At 34.2% G+C, this 8,313-nt stretch overlaps 1 non-coding gene across 1 annotated transcript; it reads left to right on the forward strand.

The window, feature by feature from the left end:
- Positions 1-7,971: 7,971 nt before the first annotated feature.
- LOC145044412 (small nucleolar RNA R71) lies at positions 7,972-8,078 on the forward strand. Its single transcript, XR_013681365.1, has one exon. It is a non-coding gene; the product is annotated as a small nucleolar RNA R71 (small nucleolar RNA).
- Positions 8,079-8,313: the final 235 nt, after the last annotated feature.

The raw sequence follows: 8,313 nt of genomic DNA on the forward strand, positions 1-8,313 counted from the left end.
TCAACGTTCAGCCAACTTAAAGAAAGGCAATTTATCTCACTCGATTTTCTTTTGCAAATTTCGTATATAAGACCCATGAAGTAAAAAGTCACAAATGAATAACATTAGCAAAATATAACAGAACGCCCGATTAACATTCTTATAGCAAAACCATAGAAATCCATGTATTGTGGAGTTGATAATATTTCATGTGGTGAAATATATATATATATATATATAATAGCTGAATGATGCTAAATGTCTGGTTGATATTAAATAGATTAAGTTCGACATTGATTCACGTTTGAGACAACGTATATGGAGTTCAACGACCATTACTTTGTTCATTTGGAAAAGAAAAACAACTTTTTAATCCTAAAATAAATGTTATAAATCAAGTTTTACAATAAAAAATTTTTAAGATATTTTATTAAACTTGAAGAATTCAATACGTTATATAACAAAAAATTTAAAATTATACGAAAATAAAATAATATAATGATGTATCAATCTATCAAACTACAATACTACATAATGTTTCAAATAGAATAATGCCTAAATTAAAATAATGCCATTTTAGCTGATTAAAACTCCATTCACAACTGAAACAAACGTTTAACTAAAGAAAAAAAAACAACTATCTAAACTAAAACACAAACCGAACTTTGTTGAAACCATAGAATACTTTGAATTAATTAAGACAAGAATCTAAATTTTAATCTTCACAGCAAATTGAATTAGAAACAACGAATAAGGCTCAAAATTCTCAAGAAAAAAAAATGTACCTATTTCAATATACAATGATATATATATATATATATATATATATATATATATATATATATATATATATATATATATATATATATATATATATATATATATATATATATATAGAGAGAGAGAGAGAGAGAGAGAGAAAGAGAGAGAGAGAGAAAATTTAGAATGAAAGAACCAATCTTGTTTTACATTTTGAATCTGCCGCATAAATGCTACAACGTACTCGACGACAAAAATATTTATATATATATATATATATATATATATATATATATATATATATATATAAAAGTGTATGCATATATGAATACATATATTCACACACATATATACACACACACACATATATATATATATATATATATATATATATATATATATATATATATATATATATATATATATATATATGAATCAGTGTGTTGATATAGGAATACGTATATTCATATATAAATAAATATAGCTGAAGTGATTATTCATATATGAATATGACGTCGGTGGTTAGTGACAGTTGTGGTTAGCGGTGAAGGGAATGTAGTAGAGTCATATATGAATACACTTACATTTATATTCATTTATAAATATTACTCATCCTCCGTCACGCCGGTACGACGATACTTTTTACAACAAAAATAAATGATTGGATAACAATGGTTCCCCAATTGTCAACATTTTTTATTTTCTCAATTGAATTTACTTATATGTAACTCCTGTCTCGAGAATGTTGGTTTTTAATCTTAAATAAGTTGAAGTTTACCTTTCTGGCCTGTACGCCATGCATACTCAGAGTGTACGTATGGTGTACTCATGCATGGGAAAAGGTGGTCTTGCACGAATGCTCCCGACGTGGTACGTAATGATGCGTGCAAATACTACACCTAATTTGAAATTTATAACCTAACTACTTAACTAATTAAAATGCACCTAGACATTATACCTAGTCTAATTATAGAATAGTTTGGGTAAGTCAGGTGTCGATCACATTAAACGGTTTTAACTGATTAATCTACCTTCTATTAAATTAACCTAATTTCTAATAAAGGAAGGGGTTTTATCTAATTTTGCTTATAAGTGTCATTATTCAATGCGAATAACCAAAATATGTATATAAATATAAGTAAATATTGCCTAAAAACATGCATAAATATGACAATATCAAATACCCTACACTTATTGTTTGATTGCCCTCAAGCAAATCTAATTATTTAAACTCAAACTCTTATCACTAACATCACATAGAGCAATCCAATTCAAACTCAACCATTATGCTAAGACCGCAATGCACGTATTTGTGTCTAAAATTTTCCTAAGGACCCCCTCTAAGTCTAAATACTCACAATCCTCGTAAACACTCACCCACGTCTTTTGAGCAACGCTCATTTTATGCATCCCTTTGAATCCATCCGCATAAATCTTTCTAACCTCAAGTTATTTTTGTAAAGCTAACCAAGCATACATAATCAAAAAATTACAACTTTTGATACCACAATGGTGCTCTTGGAATTCTTCACTTCTTTAATATTTGATCTTTAATTTCTTTGAATTCACCATCTTTTTGAGTGATTTTTTGTATCTTTAAATTTTGATTTTCTTCAGAAATTTTGATCTTTGACCTTCATACTTTATAGTTGAATGCTCCAAGAATTCTTCAACTTTTCACTTTATAATAATTTCTCTTTTTCTTTCTCTCTCTCTCTCTCTCTCTATATATATATATATATATATATATATATATATATATATATATATATATATTTACTTTTTTATTTTTTATTTTTTATTTATTTTTTTTATTATATGTAAATCACTTTTTTCACTCAAAAACGTACATTCTTATGCAGGGAAACTTAACTTCAAACTTTATTGGTTAAGGTATTAGCCTAAGTTTAATGACTACATAAGCTTTCCTGGATACATTTCTGGTACATGATGCTAAACATATTGCGATTATCAAACTAAGCGAGGTTGCGTTTTTGTCCCATGATTTCACTATAATAAAGGGGCCACAAATGTACTATAACGTATATTGGCTCTTATCGGATCACCCCATATAATACTAGCAACTTAAGTTCAAATTATTATCACCAGATTAAATTATTAGATTATTATTTCAAACCTATTAAAAATTTTAAATTTTTACCTAATTCTAGAAAGTTACTTTTTCTTTACTAGCAATTTACTTTTTCTTTACTAGCAATTTACTTTTTCGACCCCCTACCCCGCACTTATTACATACAATGCCCTCGATGTATGCATAATATAAAGCAATAGAAAGGGTGAAAAAGGAAAATACTCCCCTAGGATAGCAGTAGCAAGATCGAACTCCAATTGTGGAAACTTTGTGCATCTTGAATACAGACTTCTTGAAATAGGAACTTCAATCTTAAACATCCGAGTATGTAATGTACTAGCTAAATATGAAATCGGAACTTCAATCTTCAACAAATGTGGTGCAAAATCTCCAAAGTGTAAAGAACAATGTACGAAAGCAATCTGGAAACCTTCGTAACCGAGCTCAAGACGTGAGAGTAAAGGGCTCACGACGTGAAAACTGAGCTACATAAAATGAATCTGCATATTCTTCTTCCTTGAATTTCGCACTTCACCCTAATGTCTCAATGGATTAAGACTCTTCTAAATGCAGTATTCTTATAACTCTTTTCTAACTCTGTCCTCTCTCTCGACTCACCCCAGACTTATTTTAAATCGTGGGTCTTGGCTCTCGATTCTAGACTCTCGGCTAAACATAAACTCTCTTGTATCTCGACATTTCTCTCTCATGACTCCTAGTAAATTTGGAATAACAACCAAAGAAGAGAAAAATAACATAATCTTGAAATAGTTTTTCAAACCAAAAACAAACCAAACTAAAAACCTAAAAATAAAATAAACTAAATAAAGCTAAAAAATAAACGAAAAAATCAAATAAACTAAAGATCAATCATCTTCTTCATCTTGTTGCACTCCACTTGTTCTAACCCCATCTCCTCCACGATTTTGGTACTCTCTCCACCTTGGGCAAATTGGGTAATGCTACCCCATGCGAGGATGTTACTCAACATGCAAGTGTTCCACCAAATTCTCTACCGTCCCACCAATCCAATTGACACTTAACGAAAATTGATCAAAATATCCCGACATTTCTCCCCCAAAGTTAGATCATCCCATGGGTGCATTTTGTTGCACTGGTTGTCCTCTATCGCCCCTTCCTCTCACATTCCTCCTTCCTCTTGGCCTCAGTTGAGGTGCGGGTTGTTCTTGGTGTACCACATCATCATCTACCGGGATGCCCCAATGTGATCCCTCATTTTTTACCACACGCATCGACTCCGAATAACCCATAGTAAGATCATCCCCAGGTTTGGATGTCAAAGCTCGGGTCAAACGTGGAATAAGAAGAGCATATGATCTTGCAAGGCGTGTAATAAAATCACCCCCATTAATGGGGCTACCGACTCTAGAAATAGCAGCTTTTCTTCCCAGATAGTTGGCCAAATGATACGGGATACTCCAGAAAACCCCCAACGTGACAATACTCCAAATGAAAAATAGATTCAAGCTAGTTACTTTATCCTGATGTAGCTTGTAGTTGATGGAAAAACCGATCAAAAAATGAATCAGTCGGTGGATCAGAGATCTAATTTGGCTCTCCTATGAAACCCCTGAATGAAATACTCTATTTGCAATGGAAACCCAAAAATCAGGTCCTAACGCGCTCGAAAAATTTTCTCCTGCAGCCGACCTACGGAAAAGCTCAAATGTAGGCAATTGTGTTTCATATTGCTCATAAATGCCCATTCACCAAGAAAACTCTGCTAGGCAAAACACCCTAAACTCGCAACCGAGGCGGAAGACCAAATCCCTTTGGTAAAAAGGATCAACAGTGGATGCTTCAAAGGAGATGGACGAAAAGAACTCCATACAAAGTTCTTGATAAACCAGCTCATCGACAGAAAACAAATTCCTCCACCTGTTACAAGTGGAAGAAAAATCATCTTCAGAGAAGTTCTTTTTTAAGAAAGTACCCATTCTTTCCATCAACACAATTTGCTCAAACCGGGGCCAATTAATTCTTGGGGAAATAACAAATTCCTTGTTATGTAACCACCCTAGTTTGTTGGTGAAATTGGTGAGCACTGTGGTAGGCATATCAATGGGAAGTCGGTACAACGGGTGTCTGGATGATACATGGACTTGAAACTGTTGATTTGCACCCTTGGAAGCCATTTGTCTGCAAAAACAAATAAAAAAGACAAACAAAACAAAGTTCTCCACATGTTAGGTAGATTAGCAGAAAACAGAAGGCTTAATCCCAGGACTCATGTCGTGAGTTCGTTGCCTTCAACGAGAATCGGTCGCAACAGTGTAGAAATCGGGCTAAACACTTTGTTGGGCTTTTATGCTAACTTGATTCTAAGTACATTCCACCCACATGTAGTTGATAAATCACAATTTTAGGGAACAATTTCGACATTTAACTAATCATAAACCCTAACTGCTAATTCAACAAATTAGTCAAAATTAAAAAGTAGAAATAAGAGTGGTTTACCTAGATTGTAGTTTTGTAAGCACAAAAGATGGATTGAAATAGATTCAGCCAAAATCAAGTGTGTGTGTGTGTGGGGGGGGGGGGGGGGGGGCAGCGAATTGTTGTAGTTCGTGTGATTAGAAAAAGATAGGTCAAAGCATTCTGATTTCCTTATTCTAGTGGTCCCTTGTTTTTATGTTTGTCACGTCGTGAGATTATGTACCTCACTTCGTGAGTTGGCATGGGCTGATAAGTTGGACCATTTAATTAATAGGAAATGGGCGTATACAATTACTGGGCCAAATGATTCTAATCCGTATGTTCTTAAGGACTCACGTTGTGAGCCACATGTGCTCACGTCGTGAGTGCGTTTCTGATCAACTTAATTTTCAATTCTTCATATACTAAAACCTAAATTTAATTACCACTTAAATTGGGGATCCCAAACTTAATGTTTTTACCATTCATAGGATTACTTAGATGATGATATGATTAACTTTCCTAGAAACTAAATGTTCAAAAACTAAAATGAAAAGAAAATCAAACATGCTTGGGTTGCCTCCCGAGAAGTGCTTCTTTTTAATGGAGTCGTGAGCCGCACTCCATGCCTCCTTACGTTGAGCTGTCTAAAGAGTCCATCACTAACTAAACATTTTCCTCCTTCCATCGCTATTTGTAAGCCTAAACTTGTTGTCTATATGTGTTTTTCGAATTCTCCTTTTTAGCTTTCACCTCATCTACATTGATCTTTCATTTGGTCCCTTTATTTTTCAATTCTTATTCATTCTTTTAAGCTCCATGGTGACCCTCTTTTTCTTCTGCAGCTGAATCTGTCTTCTTAGAAGTAACCTCATTTTCATCACTTGATAAATCGTCACTTTCCTTGCTAACCCAAGAAGTTGGATTTGTATAGGCTATTACCTCAATTAGAAAATGGGAGAGATGCTTTTGGTTTTGTTTGTTTGACTTGCTGAATTGTTTTCATCTCTTCTTCCATCAACTTCTCTAATTCTCCAAGTTCATCATCTTCATCAATGTTACAAACCTCATTTTGAACATTATTTCCCTTGAAACCGTCTTCTACTCCAAAATTTTCCTCTTCATCTACAACTCTCAAGGTGATCTTGGACTCATAAATATCAACCAAGGAACCAACAGTATTTAGTAAAGGGTGACAAAGAATAATCAAAACATCCGGATCTTGTTTCATATCTAAAACCACAAAATCAATTGGAAAACGAGTTTCCCAATTTTCACTAGAATATCTTCTACAATGCCTTGGGGTTATGTTACAGAATGTTTTGCCATGTGAATTTTCATTTTTGTAGCCTTCAAATTCTAAGTATCCAGTTTCTAATAAAATGAATAAGGCATCAAAATTATGCTTACCCCAAAATCTGCTAAAGCATAAGTCTTCATATTAATCCCAAACTCACATGGAAGAGTCAGGCGTCCAAGATCTCCCATCTTCTCAGGTATCTCTCCTAGCACTACTTTTGAACTTTTCACACATAAAATAACCTTGGAAATTTTCTTCAATTGTTGATGAGTGTCTATCAAATATTGTAGGAACTTCGTTTACTCGGGAATTTTTGATAACATCTCAATAAAAGGAGTATTTATAGGAATTCCCTTTACGTAATTTATAAACTCCAAATGCTCCCTTTCGAGTGGTCTAAAATTAGCATGGGACGAAAATGGTAAAGGCAGACGATTAGCTGGAACAATTTCTGAATTTTTCTGATATGACCGATCCCATGTTGTGAGCGTAGAGGGCTCACGTCGTGAGTTAGGTGTTTCAACAAAAATATTATTTTTGATTTTTTTACTTCTTTGGTTCTGGTTCGGCTGGTTTTGGCTCCTCCTCTAATGCTTCTAAGAACTCAGAAATGGCCTCGTCTTCAGTCTCGAACATCATGACATGGGATTGAGTTTGTTTTTCGGGAAATTGTGAGGATAATTTGTTGTTCACCAAAGTTATTAATTGACCAAGTTAGGCTTCGAGATTATAGATTGATTCTTGATGATTTCTTAATGAGGCTTGGTGATCCATCATCATTGCATGTTGTTCTTTCATCGTCTTCATGTGTTCCTTCAACATTGTATCGATATCATCATGCCGTTTCTCGGAAGCTTCCATAAATCTGGTCAACATGTTTTCAAAGTCAACTTTCTTCTCGGCTGGTGGTTGCTCTTTTTGGTAGAATCCTCGGTCTGTCTGCTTATATTTTTCTTCTTTTTGCTTCTTGTATTCTTCATATGGCAGCCACTCCTTCTTTGGTTTTCTCTAGTCTTCATCATATTTATCCCCACTAGAATAGCAAACTTGAGCTTTTATATACCCATTATCATCTAAGTGACAATCTTTGGTTAAGTGTGCACCATTACACCTTTCACATCCAACTCTTATAGCATGTATTTTCTGGTCCATTTTTGTCATTCTCCTGTCCATTGTATCAAGCATGGCCATTATAACAACCATGTCTGCAAAATTTCCACCCCCGCTTCCTTTAGCTCCATAATTTCTTCGATTGTGGTACTCACGAGAATGCTTTGCAGATTGTTCAACTGACTCCTTGAATTCCCCCAGATTTTTCTTAGTTAGTTGTCCTTGAGAATCAATGAGTTGCCTTGCCATGACATTAACACCATCATAAAATATTGAGACTTCTTGTTGTATATTGAGGTCATTTTGAGGACAATTTCTCAAGAATCCCTTATAGCGCTCCCATGCCTCATAAAGTGACTCACCCGGATTTTGCTCAAAATTTGCTATTGCCTTTTTGAATTTAGATATCTTGGAAGGTGGGAAAAAATGGTCTAAAAACTATTCGTGTATTTGAGCCCAAGTAGTGATTGCACCAGGTGGTAGCGCTATTAGCCAATCTTTAGCAGCTCCTTTAAAAGTGACTGGTAGCATCCTCAACAAGACTGACTCTCTAGGAACATTTGGGACATTGAACTAATCTGCAATGTTTTTTACTTCATCCAAATGCTTGTAAGCATTCTCATGATCCTTTTCCAGA

This window comes from Lactuca saligna, chromosome 4 (genome assembly GCF_052625555.1).
Source record: "Lactuca saligna cultivar CGN05327 chromosome 4, ASM5262555v1, whole genome shotgun sequence".
NCBI lineage: Eukaryota > Viridiplantae > Streptophyta > Magnoliopsida > Asterales > Asteraceae > Lactuca > Lactuca saligna.